Source organism: Protopterus annectens, chromosome 11.part0 (assembly GCF_019279795.1).
Source record: "Protopterus annectens isolate FY-2018-M chromosome 11.part0, PAN1.0, whole genome shotgun sequence".
Taxonomy (NCBI): Eukaryota; Metazoa; Chordata; order Ceratodontiformes; family Protopteridae; genus Protopterus; species Protopterus annectens.
Window position 1 is genome coordinate 1,339,618,120 of NC_056745.1, and position 19,735 is coordinate 1,339,637,854.

Sequence of the window (19,735 nt, forward strand, 5' to 3'; positions counted from 1 at the left end):
ATCTTATACTAGATGCTAATTAAACCAAGCTACTGCTGTTCCCCCCAACCTGTCGTTCATCTCAGGTCACTTTCAGTATCACATCCAACAACAGTACCATGGTATCTCCTGATAGCCACACCAAACTACTTGGGGTACTAACTGACAACAATCTGAAATTTGACCTACATGTTAACCAAATAATTAAAAACACCAATAAAAAACTGAGCTCTCTCTACAGAAGCAAACTCTTAACCCCTTTAACCAGAACCAACACAGTACACGCCCACCTACTCTCCTCTCTCTTATATGCCTCCCCCATTCTCACTAACCTTTCAAAAAATGAATTAAATAAGTTAACCGTATGCTACAACCATATCACTAGATTCGCTGTAGGATCTACCTATCATACACATCACTGTCAAAATCTGAAACTACTAAAATGGCTCAAGTTCACTAATCAGCTTACTTTAGCCCATAGAATACTTTACCAACCAGAGTACCAGGAATACAACCCTTAATTATCTCTCACACCAGTACCAGACCACTGAGATCTAATGACAAATTAATGTTAAAGACCTCTAAATCCTGCAATTATGCCGGTGAGTCACTATTCTCCAACTACATAGCAAAAACTTGGAACTCGCTCCCTCCTGCCTTAACCCTAGAGCCCTCTCGAACAAAGTTTAAAATTGCAGCAAAACATTACTTCAGCAACCACTGGTTATGAACCTGCACTTGCCCAGGTTAATCTCCCTCAGCATACCTCTCTACGTAGCTCCTTGCTTCACATATTTTTCTTTTACTTTTCTCTCCTCGTTTCTACTGACATCTCTATCCACATAGTATACTACTTCCTATTCCTTACTTCCTAACTTCATGCAATTTTTTTCTCTTATCTTTGTATATATTCTTTATTATTTGAGCTGTTAGTATTATACTTAATTGTATTTGTTTAATATATTCTGTATTTCTGGAGCTTTTCTCCCCGGGCCTCCACTGAAAATGGATATGGATCCAGTTGGACTTTCCCGGTTAACAAACGTAAAATAAATAAAATAAATAAATGAATATGCCAAGCACATTAACAACTATATCTTTAAAACTCATATGCACAGTCTTATACCTTTTGTACCTCTACTTTTTCTATCCCCTACTAACTTAACGCTACCCTCCCTCTACCCATAATCCTCTAAGGTTACACTCATACCTTTACACATACTCCCCTGAGGTTACACTCCTACCTTTTCCACATCTATTCCTACTATCCCCTCTATCACACCTGATCCTTCTCTATTCGTACTATCTTACTCCCTCACCAATATAATCTGCTACCATATTTCATGACCTCTAGAATATTAATTATGATAATCCTCTATTATGCAAATAATGTTGCATCTTCCTATTATCATGCTTTCCATGTAATTTATGCTTGAACACTAGGATTGTAATATGTATGTTGAGTTTTTATTATGAGAAACTAATGTGTAGTTTTCAAAATTTGTGCTTGAATGTCATGACTTTATAGGTTCATAGGTGTGTACTAGGCTAATGGCCCTGGAGCCTTTACAAGCCTAGTCCCAAAAAATTGCCCAGGCACCGTGCCACCCGATGTTAGTTCACAATGCTCCTATCCAGTAGGGCAAATGGAATGATCCCTGGAGTGAACTTTGTTACCCATCCACTCGTCAACATTTTTCTTGAAGAGGGCCAACAAAGTGCTCTGCTTGACATGAATGGGAAGCTTATTCCAGAGTATGGGCAGCCTTTGGAAAATGAACTTGTCTTTCCAGCATGTTCTGTTAATTGTGGTAATGAGGTTGTGATCTCTGGAGCTTGTGGCATGAAGGGGATTGGGATTTCTTTAGGTGTAGGATTTCAAGTAGGGCTGGATCGGATATGGCTTTGTAAGTCAAGCAGAGATCACCTCTAAGTAGGCAATAATACACTGAGAACAGCTGAAGTTTCTTGCGTCTGTGCATGCAGGACATGTGTTTAAGGCCTAGGATTCTTTTTGTGTGGTACTTTTGTGGCCTCTTCAGCTGTTGCAGGTGTCTGGTCAGGAACATGCCAAACGGGGTATTATATTCAATGACTGGTCTAATGAGGGGTGAGTAGAGGGGAATGATGACCCCTTTCTTCCTGGATGCAAAACCTTTGGTTATAAGATGTGTCACATTAGAAGGACTTTCTGACCACAGTGGCAATGTGGTGGTTGAAGGTGAGGTGGCTGTCGACCTGGGTGCCCAGATCTCTTATGGCCCACTTCAATGTTCAGTGGGCTACAATCCACGTGGTAATTTGTAGGAACTGAGTTTTTTCCAAAAGGGATGATAACGCACTTTTGGGCATTAAGCATCAGGCCATGGTTCCGGCACCAGTCACTGGTCTCAGAGAGGCCATGAAGGCTGTGGATGAGGGTAAGGCAGTGCATACAGCCTACCTTGACCTGGCCAAGGTCTTTGATACCATTCCACACTCTGGTATCATTGATAAACTCACCAAACTAGGCATCAATCCTTACATCACTAGGTGGGTTGCAAATAGTCATACAGACAGGACCCACAGAGTGAAAGCTGCAGATTCCAAGTCAGACTGTAGACCAGTCACGAGTGGAGTCCTGCAGAGGTCAGTCCTGGGCCCTCACCTGTTTGGCATCTACTTCTGAGAAGTCCAGGCCAACACAGAAGGACTCTGGCTGACTAAGTTTGCTGATGACTGCAAGCTTGGAGTCATTATCAACTCCCCAAGTGATGCAGACATCCTACAAAATGGCCTCTTCGAAGAAGTCAACCAGGTTCAGCAAGCAGGATCTCCCTTGACAAAGCCAAACTGTGTGGGGTCAAGAGTTTGGAGAGTGCCTATATCTTTGTTAACCAGGTCCATGATGATGCACTCCACAGCTTTGCATACCAGACTCGTCAGGCTAATGTGGGGGAATAGTTCCCAGGGTCTGTAGTTGCTCCCCTTTATGGAGCGGGATGATTGTTAGCAGTGCACTATTCATTGGGGACATAGCCTGAGGTAAGGTTGTGATTGAAAAGGGCACACAGATGTGGTGCCAGTTCACTTTGTAGCTCATGCAGGATGCAGTCAGGAATATTATCAGGTCCCATGGACGTTGTATTCTTGCCTTTGGACAATCCAGCTTTTACCTGTGCCACAGAAATGGTGGGTACCAGGATTTCTTCTGGTATTGTAATAGGGCCCTGGGGGGTGGTAAAGCTGGCACTAAATCTGTCGGCCAATATATCAGCTATACCTGTTGGCTAAGTATAGGATGTGCCATTGTGCAATAACTAAGAGCAAATATGAGTGTTGCCTTTGAGGTTTTTGATATAGCTATAGAAGGCTTTGTGGTTGTTTTTAGTGTCAGCCGCAATTCTGCCTTCATAGCTGGCTTTAAAGGATTTGATAAGGGATCGCAGCTTTTTGTTGAAACTGATAAGGGAGGGTTTTCCAGTTTTGTGACTTAATTTTTTTCTGCAACATTTTCTTCCTTCTGTTGTACAGTTTACTGATGGCTGGGGACCACCAGATTGGCTTCCTTTTTTTGGAGTGTGTCTTACAGTGCATTAAATGTATGATTTGGCAGTCAGGCAGCTATTTTCCATTAGCATGGGTGCTGAGAAGTTAGCCACCTCTGTTTTTAGGAGCCTAAAGTCGGCTTTATAGAAGTTTTTCATGGTGGTCATCTTATTGGGGGGTGTAGGTGGGATGGTGATTTCCATGGTGATCAGTGTGTGGTCAGATTTAACCAGGGAGGAATTGACTATAGGTGTGGAGCAATGGTCTTCCATGTTCGTGATAACCAGGTCGAGGATGGTGCTTCCTGTAGTCGGGGTCAGAATGAGCTGGTCCAGGGCATTGGAACTGAGAAATTCCAGAAATCATTGGGCATGAACATAGGTACTTGAATAGTTTTCCCAGTTGATGGAGGAGTAGTTGAAGTCATCTAGTATGAGAGTATTGGGTTGGACCTTGATAGATTCCAGAGTGCTTAGGAAGTTGGAGTGACAGTCTATGGACATGTTTGGGGTGAGCTGTATTACTGTCTTACCCAGTGTTAGTTGTACCTGAAGTACGTCGGATGCATTATGCTGGGCTACCAGTCTAGATGTGTGCATATCCTTTAAGAATATGGAAACACCCCCGCCTTTGCAGCTTCCGGACATATTCTGGGACTGAAAGGTATGGAATGAGTTGTAGCCTGGGAGAGCAGGGGTGCTTTCTGCTTCTTTAAACCAAGTCTCCGTTACAGCACAGATGTCAACATTCTCCATTTTGAGGACAGCTTTGAGCGAGTTCATCTTGAGATTTAGACTTCTAGCACTGAGCAGCATGACCCTCAGATTGCATTTGTTTGTAGCTGTTACGGTGGAATTTCTGTCTTTGGAACACTACCTAAAAAGGCACTATAGGGGTTGCAAAAGCCTTAGCCAGTATCCGGAATGCCAGGGGTGACAGATGCAAGCAGTCTCTGGCAAAGCATTGAGGTCTTTTGATCATGTCATCCCAGGTAGACAGATACTGGATCCCCTTAGAACGCCACCAGAAACTTAGCCAATTGTTGAAGTCAATCATTTTTTGCTTGTACTGTGGTATCATTCTGGGTGATGGTACAATACTGTTCAGGGCTAGGATCATACCTGTCTGGGCCATATAATCTGAGAGTTCCATCACATCTCTTTTCATGTAGTCCATGGAGATGCATCTCAGGTCATTCACACCCACATGGACAATGACTGAGTCATATTTGTACTTGTTGTGGAGTGACCTGAGTGCGTGTGTTATATGGCGGATCCTGGCACCTGATAGACAACTTAGTGCCACCTTTTCCTCATTCAACCTAGTGAGTGGGACATCACTGTGCCTCACAACTGTCTCCTATGATTAGTACATTGGGCAAAGTGTTTTGCCTTAAGGCCTTGGGTTGAGGGGCCCACTGTGGTGATGAGCTATGTGTTCTGGGGTTGGTGTTGCATTGTGGTGGTAGAGTGCACTTCTGTCTTGGGGGGACTCTGGGTAAATTTTTATTGAGAGCCTCCGTGAACGTGGGTGTATAGTTTGTTTCTATGTGTGGGTTGCGATGGTTGGTGTTTCGGAGGGCTGTGTTCTATGTAGCAAGTTGCAGGTGTTGACCTTCTCCTCTTGATCAGCTAGTCCGGTCTTTGTTGGAGCATGCACTGCTTCCAGTTTGGTGATATAAGTACATCTCTCACAGGTATGAGTGTTGGGAGGTAAGAGGACAGGGCTGTCTGTGTACATTAGACAGCTGCCACATTGTCTCAGAATGCCCAAGTGCACCAGGTTATCAGGAGAAAGCACAGGAAATTGCCCTACAATCATAACTAAGAGGGATGGTCATAACTAATAAGTACTGGTGCTGTTTTTGCATAGGAACAGCTAGTGCTGATAGCACCTAAGTGTGCTACAATAAATGCTACAAAAGCCTGTTAAAGTGCTAGCCACTTACGCTAACTGAAGTGCTAGTAGTAAAAGAACAAGCACGTTCTAAGGGGAAAATTGAAGAGCAAACTTTCTGGCTGTTATGACTGTTAAGTTCTCATTCTGAAAAACTAATGTGTTTTCCTATTTGTGCTTGAAATGTTACGGCTTTATTAGGTCTGTTTAGCTTTTCCTTCTGTTAACCATATGCATCTGGACTAGATCCTGGAACACCATTGCCCTGAGCTGCCACTCGAGCATGTCTGCCCAGGATGTCTGTCAAAACATTTTGCTCTGATAGCATGCATGATGCCTGAGGAGTCAGAAAATGCTGTAGAACCAGCTCCCAGGCCATCACTGACAACCAGCACAGAGAGTATGATCTTGTACCCCCTTGTTTGTTGAGGTACCACATCAATGTGGTGCTGTCTGTAGCCAGGTGATGAATGACTTTTAAAGCATGGATCACTGCCAACATTTCCTTGAGATTAATGTGCTTCCATGTGATCTTGGGCCTCCAGGCAGCCTGCACTTGCACACTCCCATTGACACAGCTCACCAAGCAAAGTTGAACATAACAGACAGACAGCACAAGAACAGGAGGGAAAAGGTAAATTCTGGATTGATACTCAGCTGAGCTCTCCATCACTGTAATTCTCATCTGGTGAAGGGCAGCACTGGCTATTGAGATTCCAGGGAATGTAAATGCTGGTTTCAGAAGTTCCAGACATAGCACTGATTTTTTTTCATGTGGAGACAAACCAGTGGTATTACAGATGCCATCAGTCTTGGAATTCTCTTGCAGAGACAATGTTCCTTCTGGAGAATTCCTGAAATACTATTTGGTAAGACAGGACCTTGTCTTCCAGAAGAAAGGCCATTCTTTAGTCATTGTTGATTAAGCCTTTGCAAGGTTGTCAGACATGCCTTCCAACGGTTCAATCAGCTGGGAGAGTAAGGTCCAGACCTTCTCTAATGATTCCTAACACCTAGATACAGACTCTACACAAATCAGCATGTCATCCAGGTAAGGCAAAATGTGAATGCTCAGCATCTGCTGGAGTTTAGGAGGGAATAAATTCTGGTAAAGTGGACTGGCTGCCAAAAATTATCCTACTTACTGAAGAGAAGCTTGGGAATATGGAACATTTTCAACACTCATTGCATCATTTTTACCTTTGTTACCCCAATGTTTAAGGATATGATTTGCTGCTGTAGAAAACACACAATTAGAATCAAGTGGTGCATTCATAATCTCATTTTTTAACTCATGAGGAAAGTTTGACTGTGCAATGAAGCAAATAATGTTGCGGCATTTCTAGAAACAATATTGGCCCCTTCCAAGGCACTCCTTAAAGCACATTTAGATGCCTGAGAATCATTGGAAACAGTATCTTTGACAGACTTTTTTCTCAGCAGATAATGATGCAGTGAATTTGTCTGAACTATGCATACACCTCAGTACAAACTTTCACATAAAACACTGGTAGTTAAAACACCCTAAAAGCTACCATGCTGGACTTTGCTAGCTTTTTTCTACTGAGATTCTAGCAATTTGCTTAGTTTACTTGAAAGGACTAGGTTTGATAAAGACAGTCTTTTTATTGGAAGAGATCACCAGGGACACAGAAGCAGGGTCCATAGACAAGGGGGGCTTGGAAACCAGGTATGGTTGAGCATGCCCTCAATTTCTTAAACACTTTTTAAGCAGAGACTCATTCAACAAAGTAGAAATGCAAGTTTTCTTAAAAAAAGCATCCTCCAGTGCTGGGATTGATGGAGGGAAGGTTGCCATATTTGGGGTCTCTTCCTCCAAAAGTTCATATACTTTGTTACTCTTAGGGGTGGCCAAATATTGCTTCCAATTGAATACATCCTCAAATTTACCCAGCATTTGGGAAAGTGAAAATATTTGTTTGGGTTTCTGAACCTCCATCTTCTGAAATCTCAAATTCGGGATTCCCTTGAAAATCAGGATCCTTGGGTGGTTGAATGGAGATAGGAGTGGCAGTATTACTAATAGCCTGAGTTAGTACCGCGGAATCAACTACCTAAGCACTGGATCTAACCATATACACCATCTCAGGTGGAGACACAGTGAAAGACTGCTGCCCTGCAATGTGGTGGGTCTTCTGTCTCTCTACACGCACTGCATTAGTGGGAGAATTCCCAGGGGAGACGCATCAACACTACTTCCCTGTACCTAAAGAGTATGGTTCTCCTGTACCTAAACTGAGCAATGCTAGAGCCACAGTAAATGTATCTATCCCTTATGTCACACATATCTGTGTTGCTAACACCTTGTTTTGACACGGATGGGCTGCATCTATCTCATTTGGACTAATGCATCGTAGGACTTTCTCTATACCACAGTTCCTGTTTAGAAGTCTACTCAAGCTACAAATTCCAGTATGGCAAAAATTAGTGCAATATCATTCAGTGTTAGGAACCTAAATAAAAATTCTTTCCCTCAAGTTCTTTCCAAGTCTGGAAAAAAGTACACTTGTGTACACTTACCATAAATGTAGATGTTCCAGTGTATTCACTGTTGCAGTCATTACATTTGGGTAATCTGCTGGCAGGTTGCCCTCAGTCGGCCTGAATTCCAAAGTCATGGGTCCTGCGTCGGTTACTGTCTTCTCTTCCATGACGTCAGGTCACCAGGGGTATAAAACATGCAGCCGATGCCATTTTCTTTAGTTTTTCTTGCCCCCGAAGTCAGGTGCCCCCAAAAAGGTAGCAAAAATATATATGTATATATACATGCATCAAAATAACTTTACCTTCACCTACAAGCAAATACACCACATAGGTTGTAGAAGACAGAGAAGGAAAGATAAACTCCAGAATGACAGGGGGATGGCGGGAGGGTAACCTGGACTGCAACAGTGAATACACTCGAACATCTACATTTATGGTAAGTGGACACAACTGTACTATGCTCTTCGTGTTTCACTGTTGCAGTCATTACATTTGGGTAGAATCTCAAAGCTATGGTTGGGAGGCTGGAACTAAACAGCATTAGGTGCGGCTAGAAGGCCCTGCAGCACTGCAGTGGCAAATCCTGCCCTGGACTTAGAGTAAAGAGGCAAATGAAGTAGCAGCCTCTAGAATGTCTTTGGTTGGTACTCCTCTGAGAAAGGCTGCTGAAGTGGCTGCAGCTCTAGTGGAATGAGACCTAATGCCCTTGGGCACAGGTTTACCATGGTGTAAGTAGCAGAAACGGATGCAGTGGCTTATCCACTTTGAAACTGTCTGCTTTGTAATAGCCTTTCCTTCTGATCCTGCAGCATATGACACTAGTAATTGCTCAGTTTTTCTTAGAGCTTTAGTCCTGCTCAAGTAGAATCTTAGCTGCCTGTGTACGTCCAAGGAATGCAGAATTCTCTCCCCCTTGTTCTGCAGATTTGGATAAAAGGTTGGCAGATGAATTGTTTGGTTAAGAGCCACAATGGAAACCACCTTAGACATAAAAGTAGGATTTGTCCTCAGAGACACCCTGTCTGGGTAAAATATGATAAAAGACTCTACAGCCATGAGGGCCTGTAGCTCTGATACTCTTTTTGCTGAAGAAATTCCTAGTAGCAGAGCTGTTTTCCATAAGAACTTTATATCAGTGGTAGCAGCTGATTCAAATGGATGCAGGGTGAGCTTTTCCAACACATAACTAAGGTCCCATGCAGGTAATGGTGATCTTCTAGGAGGCCTTAAATTTTTGGCTCCTCTAAGATACTGCTTTAGTAAAGGAAGAAAAAAAAATTGGTGGCTCTGTGTTGTAATGAGCCAAAATGGCAGAGGCATGGATTTTAATTGATGAGAAAGATAGGCCTTTGTCAAGCATCTCAGTTAAGTATTGTAATATCTGAGGAATATTTGGTTCTGCTGCATCATTTCCTTGTGCTTGATTCCAAGCACAGAATCTCTTCCATTTCTCTGCATAAGATTTTCTAGTACTAGGACTTCTGGCTTCCAAAATGGCATCCATCACAGCTTTACTGAGCGGTGTTGTTTGTATAACTGCATGATCAGCCATGCTGCCAGGTTCAGTGTCTGTAGCTGATTGTGCAGGATCTGATTGTTTATCTGGGACAGTAGTTGCGGTCTTTGAGGTAAGGTCCAGGCTGGGTATTGAGAGAAGTTCCTTAGGACTTGGTACCAGTACTGGCAGGGCCCATCCGGGGCAATTAGTATCATCTTTGGTTTCTCTTGTCTGAATTTTAAGAGGACTTTGGGGAGAAGAGGCAGAGGAGGAAAGGCGTAAACTGATAGGTTTTTCCAACTCAAGGATAGGGCGTCCACTTTCCATGCTTGTCTGTGATAAGTCCTTGTGCAGAATCTTTTCAACTGATAATTTTGTGGAGAGGCAAATAGATCTACGTCTGAGCTCCCCCATTTCTCGGTTATCATGCTGAAGATTTGTGGATTTAGTTTCCACTCGTGAGGATCCATAAGGTTTCTGCTTAAATCGTCTGCCAGTGTATTTTGTTTTCCTGGCAGGAATTGAGCTTGAAGATGTATTTGGTAGGTCAAAGCTGTGTCCCACAGTGCCATGGATAATCTGCAAAGGGGGTATAATTGTGTGCCCCCCCTGCTTGTTTATATACCACATGACTGTGGTGTTGTCCGTCTTTATCAGTAGTTGTCCTAGATGAAGTAAGTCCTTGAAGGCTGTTAGGGCATTTTGAACAGCTAGCATCTCTTTCTGGTTGATATGTAGATGCATTTGTTTTGGGGTCCATATGCCCTGAATGCATCTTCCTGCCATGTGGGCCCCCCCCAGGCATAATCCGATGTGTCTATTGATAAAGTTTGGCTGGCAGGGGGGAGAGTGAAGGCCCGTCCCATGTTTTGGTGACATGCCATTGCCCAACAAAGAAACTCCTTTTGTAGGCAGGAAATAAGAGGAATCATTGCTTCCAGACTGTGAGAATGTTGACTCCATAAACTTTTTAGGTACCACTGAAGTTTCCTCATATGCAGTCTTGCATATGGAATCAGAAGGATGCAGGATGCCATGAAGCCCAGAGCCTGCAGAATTTGTCTTGCAGATAACTGGGTTTTGGTTGCCATCAGTTTGAAGTAAGTAGTCAGTTGCCTTTGTTAGTCTGGCGTGACATTTCTGGGTAGTTAAATCTGTTTCCAAAATACTTTGTTGCAAAAATATACCGATGCTTAATAGTGTGTTGGTTAAATCTAGCACAAAACCGACAGCCAGGCACACTGTGATCAGGGCCTAGGCAAGGAATGCAGTATAAATAGAAATTCTTATGAGGTATTTGCTTTCCACAAGTAATACAATTATTAACTTTTTCTGACATCGGTAAAAAGCAAGAAAAAAGTTTCCCCAACAGGGTACTTAGCTTTAGTGAAGACTTCGGTTCTGAAACTCAAACTCAAATATTTCAGTAGTCGGCCAACCGGCACTTGCGAAATGCTTTTGCTTCGAGCACCGCGCGGCAAGAAAGACTAAAGAAAATGGTGTCGGCTGCATGTTTTATACCCATGGCGACCTGACGTCATGGAAGAGAAGACAGCAACCGATGCAGGACCCAAGACTTTGAAATTCAGGCCGAATGAGGGCAACCTGCCAGCAGATTAACCAAATGTAATGACTGCAACAGTGAAACACGAACAACATCTATGATCAGTATCATAAAATAGTTTTTTTTTTTTTCCCCAAACGTGTGATATCCAAAAATGTTATTTCTGCCAATCATTCACAATTTACTAATTCAGAATTGCAGGGATTTACATTGTAATGGGAATTCTGTCACATTACCACTTGCCCAGAATACCTGCAGGCCTTTACACCATTGGTAATACAGAATACTTCTCTAAAGCCATTGGGATCATCATCTACTCAGATTTTGATAGGCTGCAGGCTAGAAACAAATCTCTTGATTTCATCAGAGTTGCTTAAACCACATTTGCAATGCTACCCCATGGAACAATGACACATTCCCATTCCATCCAACACCATAACTATGATAAGAATATACAAGCAAGAAACAATCCTTCATCCCTGAAATACTGTAAGGACTCAAGATCTGACAAAAATAGAAGTCACTGGGAAGTGGTTGTTCACAAGCAGCTGGGATCACACATTGTTCAAACACTAAACGTGTTCTGCTTAAACAAAATAGTTGCCATTTGAATAAAAGAGCCCAAATGAAATTCGCTGTTCCACCCAAAAATGCGTCAGACATGAGAAGGAGAATGCAGAGACCCACAAGGTGGAAGAAAGCCCCTGTATTAATAAAAGTTCCAGGCCCCAGACTGTGAACTCTGGGACAGGTCTTATAGTCTGAGGTCTTGCCAAGGTCCTTGAGACAGGTTTCACAGTCTAAGAACTAGGACTTTGACTTCTAGATGAGCCTTCTTTCAGAATGAGAAGCCTCTGCAACACAGCCTTTTCTTCTATTATTTATTTATTTATTTATATTTGTTGACCGTGAGTTTCCGACTGGACGTAGGTCCATTTTCAGCGGAGGCCCGGGGAGAAAAGCTCCACAGTTAAAATAGACAGTAGTTACACTGGATTACATAGCGATCAACAATTTACATAGCAATTACTTACAACATATTTACAGATGAAGAACATAATACATCAGTAGACAACTAGAATCTTTATCTGTGAAGTACATAACAGACATTAATTAGAAGTTATGTCCTTACCATAACGTTCCATGTGGAGTGTTCATCTCGCCTTTGTTCTTACACCTGGGTTCGGAGCCGATCCTCGGCTCCGTGTCGGCCGCTTGGCAAGCTCTGCATCGAGAAAAAGCTCAAGACCAACCTAACTCCCACAATCCCCCTCTGCCTTTACCTCAGATCTAGTTTGCAAGCAAACCAGAAGTCAACAGAGAGAGTAACACATTCATGCCAAAAACAACATAACTGAGAGAAACACCTATATATATATATATATATATATATATATATACATATATACACAACAACTGCGTAATGCAGAAGCAGGAAAAACCAAACCAGACACCAAACTGAACGTCCTTCCTGAGGGAGGGAGGGTGGGAATGTAAGAACAAAAGCGAGATGAACACTCCACATGGAACGTTATGGTAAGGACATAACTTCTAAATGTGAGAGTGTTCAATCTCGCCATTTGTTCTTACACCTGGGTAGCGTCCCTAGCTCCATGTTCCTGAGGAACTCACGGAGAACGTTCTTGAGCACAGTGGAACCAAAGGTTGCCCTGTCCCTAGAAACCCTGTCTACCTTGTAATGAGAAATGAATGTATGTGGTTTAGACCAAGTGGCAGCTGCACAAATAGTGTCTAATGGTAAGCGAGCTGCATGAGTCAGGGATGTAGATACTGATCTTGTAGAGTGCCCCTTGGGTTTGACAGGTAAAGTTTGTTCCGAAGCAGTATAAACAAATATAATGCAATCAGTTAGCCATTTGGAAAGGGTTCATTTAGTAACTGCTATACCTTTCCTGCTGTCCGCAAAAGCTACAAAAAGTTGATATGTTTTCCTGTGATCCTTTGTTCTGTCCAGGTAAAATCTAAGTTGTCTATGAACATCCAACTTGTGTAACATATACTCCAACTTATTGGCGTGGTTTTTGAAAAAGGTAGGGAGCTCAATGGATTGATTGATGTTATTAACGGAACAAACTTTGGGGAGAAAGGACGGATTAGTGCGAAGAGATACTCTGTCAGAGTGAAAGATCAAATAAGGGTGTTTAATAGAAAGAGCCTGAAGCTCTGACACCCGTCTGGCCGATGTAATGGCCACCAAAAAGAGGGTCTTCTACGACAAATATTTCAATGGACAAGAAGAGGCTGGTTCAAACGGAGGTAGCATCAATTTAGATAATAAGAGATTCAGGTTCCAAGGTGATGTAGGAGTTCTAACTGGTGGTTTAATATGGAAATATCCTTTCAGAAAGGACTTACAAAGTCTGTGAGCCATAACAGGAGCCCCACATTCTTCCACATGAAAGCTGGAAATGGCAGCCAATTGCACTCTCAAAGTGGCAGGAGAAGCTCCTTGGTGGAACAATTCGGTTAAAAACTCCAAGATCTTATTTAAGGGAGCTATAACAGGGTCCAATTGCTGTGTATTTGCCCAGTAAACAAAACGCTTCCATTTACTAGTGTAAGTCTTTGTAGTGGAAGCTTTATGAGAAGCCACTAGTATATTCTGAACTGCAGGTGAAAGAAGATCAGACCTGGCTAAGTAGGGAAGCGGAGCAGCCAAGCTGCTAGTTGGAGTGACAGTAGCGAGGGGTGAGGAGCCCCTGACGAATGGGTCAGTAGATCCGGCTCCGGGTCCAGGATCCAGGGTTCCCGAATGCGGTGTGCCAGAAGAAAGGGAAAACAAATTTGACGAGGCCAGAATGGGGCAATGAGGATAATCGTCCTTTGCAGGTTGTTGGCTTTCTGCAGAAACTTTGCAATCAGGGGAAAGGGAGGAAAAGCGTACAGGAGACCCGGGGGCCAATCGTGAACCAGAGCGTTCCTGGGGACTTCCCCTGGAGGGGGTAATAGGGCAAAATAGCTTCTGCATTTGGCGTTCATTGGAGACTCAAAAAGATCGCAGGAAGGCTGGCCCCATTTGTGAAAAATCTCCTTCGCAACTGACTGTTTGAGGGACCACTCATGAGGCAACAGGATTGCTCTGCTCAACCTCCACCCATTGCCAGATTCTCATGGCCTCTCTGCATAGCTGATAAGACTTGGTTCCCCCTTGTTTGTTTATGTACCAGACTACGGACATGTTGTCCGTCTGAACTGCAATAGTCCCTAGAGGAAGAAGGGGAGCAAAGTGTTGCAACGCTAGAAACACTGCCCTCAACTCTAGAACATTGATGTGCAGATTGTACTCTAAATTGGTCCATTCGCCTTGGACTGTCTGTCCCTGAAAGATGCCCCCCCACCCTATCAGGGAAGCATCCATGGTCACCGTAGCTGTCGGCGTGGGTAGCACAAATGGTCTTCCGCTGGAAAGATTGCAAGTCCGGAGCCACCAGGCTAGGTGTGATTTGCATGTGTTTGTGATCAGAATTTCGTGTGTCAGAGGTAGCTGTTGGAACGACCATTGTGCAAACAGTAGCCATTGTAGAACTCTCATGTGCAGTCTTCCCAATGGTATCGCAATGAGAGAAGCTGCCATGAGACCCAAAACCTTCAAAACCAGTTTTGCTGGGGATTTTTTGGATGACAGAAGAAGAGATATGTGGCTTTGTAGTGAGGCTATCCTTTCTGGAGGAAGTCTTAGAATTAAACAATGCGTATCCAATTCTGCTCCTATGAATGAGATATGCTGTGATGGCTGTAGTAAAGATTTTTCGAAATTTACGGAAATTCCGAGATGAACACAAAGCTGCAGTGTGTAATCCCTGGCTTGAATCAGTTGACGCTGGGTGGTGGCAGAAAGGAGCCAGGAGCCAGTCGTCCAGATACGGAAACACCTGGAATCCTAGGCGTCTCAAGTGAGACGCTACCACTGCCATGCATTTGGTGAAAACCCTGGGGGCTGAGGTCAGACCAAAGGGCAGGGCTCGAAACTGAAAGTGACTGGCTCCCAGCCGGAAGCGCAAGTGATCCCTGGACGCCCTGGCCATTTTGATGTGGTAGTATGCATCCTTCAGATCTATTGAGCACATCCAGTCGTCCTTCTGTAAAAATGGAAGGATCGATTGAAGCGTGACCATCCGGAACTTTTCTTTCTTGAAGAAGGTATTGAGATTGCTTAGGTCCAGAATCGGCCTCCAGTCCCCTGTCTTTTTTGGAACTAAAAAGAACCTTGAGTAAGTTCCGAATCCTCTTTGGTCCGCTGGGACTGGTTGGATTACTCTTTTTTCTAGCAGCTTTGAAATTTCTATAGCTGCAGGGTCTCGCAGATGGGGCGGCACATCTGGGAGTCTTTTCTTCAGAATTGGGGGCAATAGGAAGGGTATTCTGTAGCCTCTGGTAATAACGCTTTTTACCCAATTGTCTGATGTAAGATTTTGCCAGGCCTGAGGGTATAAAGCTAACGACCCCCGACTGCCTCCAGAGCAGGACAGTCGGGCCTCCTCTCAGGAGTGCTGGAAAGGTTTCCAGGGGTTGTATCCCTGTCACCTTGGTTTTATGGACCTCTGCCGCCGGGCGTCTTCCACCTCTGCCCCCTCCTCTGCCTCTAGAGGGGGCATCACCCTGTGTGCCTGGGAAAGAGCCTTGGGGTTTTCGAAACCACATTTTTCCACCACGTTGCCCTTTGGGGTACGGTCTGGATGGGGTGGAAAACGGACTCTGACAGCAGACAGAGTCTTTCCCTCTTGCTCACACCGGGTAAGGGTCTCCTTTACTTTGGGGCCAAAGAGTGTGGCACCATCAAATGGGGCGTTAGTAAAGGAAGACTTGAAGGCTTCCGCAAATGAACATAAGCGCATCCAGGATTGTCTACGAAGAGCAATCGCTGAAGCTGCTGCCCTACTCGACCCTTCGGCTGCGTATGAGATCAGCCTCATGGACGAGTTTGCAATAGATGTAAGGGTATTGAGATGTGCTGTAACCTTTTCTGAAACAGCAGCATCTGTAGTACCCTGGAGGGTATCACCCAACTCTTTGATTAGATCCCTCTGTAGCCGTGTGAAGTGGGTCAAATAGTTCAGGGATCGCATAGAAAAAGCCGCTGAACTAAAAATGCGCTTCCCATACCTGTCCATAGTCCTAGAATCTCTGTTAGGCGGATGGACAGATGAGGAAGATTCAGACATCTCCTTTTTCGTGGCCGCTGCCACCACCATAGCGTCCACTGGCACTCCCTTTGTCAGATAAGCCTTATCCTGAGGGGCAGTAATATATTTGTTAGGCTTTCTAGGGACTAGCTCCACCGTGTCAGGCATCTCCCACGCCCTTCGAGCAATCAGCTCCATCAACTCATCGAAGGGCGGAGTGACCCAGGAGGAGGAAGGGCGAGCACCGAATGCCTTCAGCAAGACTGACTCATCCTCAGAAGGGGGTAGGGCCTGCCAATCACCTCTCTGCTTTAGGATCTCCAGGATGTCAGAAAAGGAGACATCCTCTGAGGGTGACTTTGGGGACCCTTCTGACTCATCCAAGTCAGTGTCCGATGTCAATGATTCTTGTGGAGAATCTAAGTGTCTCCTCTTACACAATCTTTTCCTCGGAACTTCCTCGGGGGGGGGCATCCGAGGAAGAGGGGGCACCCTCCAGGGGTGGCCGAGACACAGGTGCTCGACGCTTAGATGTAGCCGTGGGTGCAGAGGAGGATAACGGTCCTTTATGGGAAGGAGAAACTGTTTCTGCTGACGTGGTTGTCTGGGTAGACAACACCTTCCTCATGAGGTCGAAGGCTCCCGGGTCCCGAGTCGAGGTATCTCCCGGTTCCGAGGAAATCGGAAGAATCCCCGAGACAGGCACCGAAGGCATCGACCCCGAGGACGGAGCCGAGTCGATCCGAGCCGAGGCCCCGAGAGGGAGCATCGGAACCGAAACATCGGTCCGACTCTCAGTCCCGGATCCAAGGATGGATCTTCGCCCGAGACTCCGGTACCGGATCCGACGGAGTTGAGGTGAACGGAGCCAACCGAGAGAAAGACGGTTCTGGCACCGAGGGCTCCACAATCACCAGATCAGCCTCTCCCGACTCCGAAGACTGGATAGGTTTCGGAGGAGGAACAGGTGGAGATAAGGGAAGGCCTTCGAGTCTCGACACCAACTGAGAGGAGACAGAAATGAGCTTGGATAAGGCCGTATTCTCCATTAATTTCTGCACCACGCGGTCTACATCGGTGTCGGAGAGGGGCCTGGAAGAGCGCGTCGAAGGAATCGAAGACGGAGCCGACCTCAACAGTGCCGGGGGAGGGAGCTCCGTCACCGGTTCCAAGACTCGAGGCTCGGAAACTGACAACAGTTCAACACTCGGCCCCGAAGTCTGTGGAACCGGTGATCGAACTTTAACTGAAGAGCTCGGAGCCGATTACCTGGGCTTCGACGTCTTCGATTCCTTCGAGGATTTGGATGTCTGGTCTGATGCATCCAGAGCCTCTTGAAAGGTAGGTTTTAGAAGACCCCTATCCATAAGTTTCCTGCGCCTATCTGTCATGACCCTTCCACTGAAAGAATGACATATTGAGCAGTCTTCTTGCAGATGGAGAGGGCCAAGACAGTAGACGCAGGAACTATGATTATCAGTCACCGACATCTTCTGCCCACATTGGCAGCGTTTAAAGCCTGACTTAGCTTTCTCAGACATGTCACAATTTTAAGGTACAGCCAACAGAGAAAAGTTAATATTATGTCAAGTCCAGTAAGTTTGTCCAATCCAGTAACTTATTGTCAAATCCTGTGAAAAGTCAATCCAGAAGTCAATCCAAATAAAGGGGTGGGTAGGCCCCGAGAGAAAACTCTAATAAAGTGTAAAAAACAACTTTATATGGAACCGAGAAATCCTCGAAACACTATCAACACACACACACAGTCACTTAAGACAAATTTCTTTAGAAAAAAATTTAGAAGCAATATAAGAAAAATATAAATCTTAGCTTAAGGTTGCTCGAGCTCATCAAACTGATGCGAACGCTGCAGCGGCAAACTAGATCTGAGGTAAAGGCAGAGGGGGATTGTGGGAGTTAGGTTGGTCTCGAGCTTCTTCTCGATGCAGAGCTTGCCAAGCGGCCGACACGGAGCCGAGGATCGGCTCCGAACCCAGGTGTAAGAACAAACGGCGAGATTGAACACTCTCACATCAAATGTTACAAGAAGAAGTTCCTGCTGTATAATAAGTACTGGCTTATGAGCATCTGAGCTTGCTATAATCAAGGTAGTTAGTGGAGTGGAAAGAAAGGTAGTGGTTGGATGGGGAGGGTGAAAGGTAGTGGTTGGATGGGGAGGGTGATATTAGAGTGGGAGTAGCAAGGGCATAGCCAGCATGTTTTAGGTGCGCTTTTAGTAAAGTTTTGAAGTGGGTGCATGATGGTATGGAGGTAATTGTGGGTGGAAGGGAGTTCCATAATTGGCGCAAGAGAATAGTGCTTCACCAGCAGAGTTATTGGCTTTAGTGATCTGCAAATGATTTTTGTTGCTGGATCTTAGTGGTCTGGTGGTGCCGATAGGGTTGGAGTAGATTCTGGAGGGATGGGACATTTAGTGGATGATTTACTAGTTTGTGGGCAAGTGAGAGTTGATACCATTGAAGGAGGTGAGAGAGTTCAAGCCAGCCCAGTTCAGCAAGTGTGAGAGAGTGGTGACTACGGTAGGATGCCCCTGTGGCGAATTTGGCAATTTTGTTGTAGCAGGTCTCTAGCTTGTTTAAATCACATTGCCTTAGGTTGGTATATATTGGACAGGCATAAAGTAGGGTGAAGATAAGGTGGGAATTTGCTATTGAAATCTTTGCTGCTTTGGTGAGAAGTTACTTATTTCTGTATAGCGCTGCTAGTTTAATGTGGACTTTTTTTAAGGTCAAGGATATGTGAATATCACATTTTAGTTTACTGTCTATTTCCACTCCTAGCAATTTGGTGTGTTCAGTTGGGTATACAGTGGTGTTGTCTTTTGCTGTGATGTTAAAGTGAGAGTTGTTTTGAGTATGTTTGGTGGGTTGGAAGATGAGTAGTTTAGTTTTGTTTGGGTTGAGTATTAATTGGGCATCGGATAACCAAGTTTCAACAGAGGAAAAGGCTTCCTGTGTGACTTTTTGCAGTTTGGGTAGGGACTGGGCTGAGCAGATGATGGTTGAGTCATCTGCATATTGTATGAGTGTGCCATGTTTGGTGGCAGAGGCTAGATTATTGGTGAAAACAGAGAAGAGTAGGGGTCCAAGGATGGATCCTTGGGGAACCCCTATGGAGACAGGTAGTTGGGGAGATATGTCATTCTGCCATACAATGGATTGTTGGCGGTCAGACAGGTAACTCTGAAACCAGTTGGTGACTGATTGTGAGAAGGATAAGTTATTGAGGACAGAGATAAGTTGTTTGTGTGGGACCATGTCAAATGCTTTAGACAGGTCTAGGAAAGTAGCAGAGGAGAGATAGCCATTGTTTTTATGCTGAATGATAGTGTTAGTAAAGGAGAGTAAGGCAGTGGTGGTGCTATGGTTTGGTCAGAAACCATGCTGAGTATTGGAAAGGAGGTTGTTAGTAAGGAGGTAGTCAGACCTGAGAGTGTATGCATCTCTCTAGTACTTTGGAGAGTGGAGAGAGAATAGCTATGGGGCGGTAATTGGTTAGTTCTGTGGAGGGTCCGCCTTTGTGGAGGGGAATTATATGTGATACTTTCCACAGTGTGGGAACGTAACTTTCTGACAGAGATCGATTAATCAAGATGGATAC

General features: G+C 44.6%; 1 protein-coding gene across 1 annotated transcript in view; it reads right to left on the reverse strand.

Annotated features, from left to right (window-relative positions):
- The window catches only part of SBF1 (SET binding factor 1), a gene marked incomplete in the record, with an annotated part of 3,250,730 nt that overhangs the window by 2,066,972 nt on the left and 1,164,023 nt on the right, over nt 1-19,735 (reverse strand).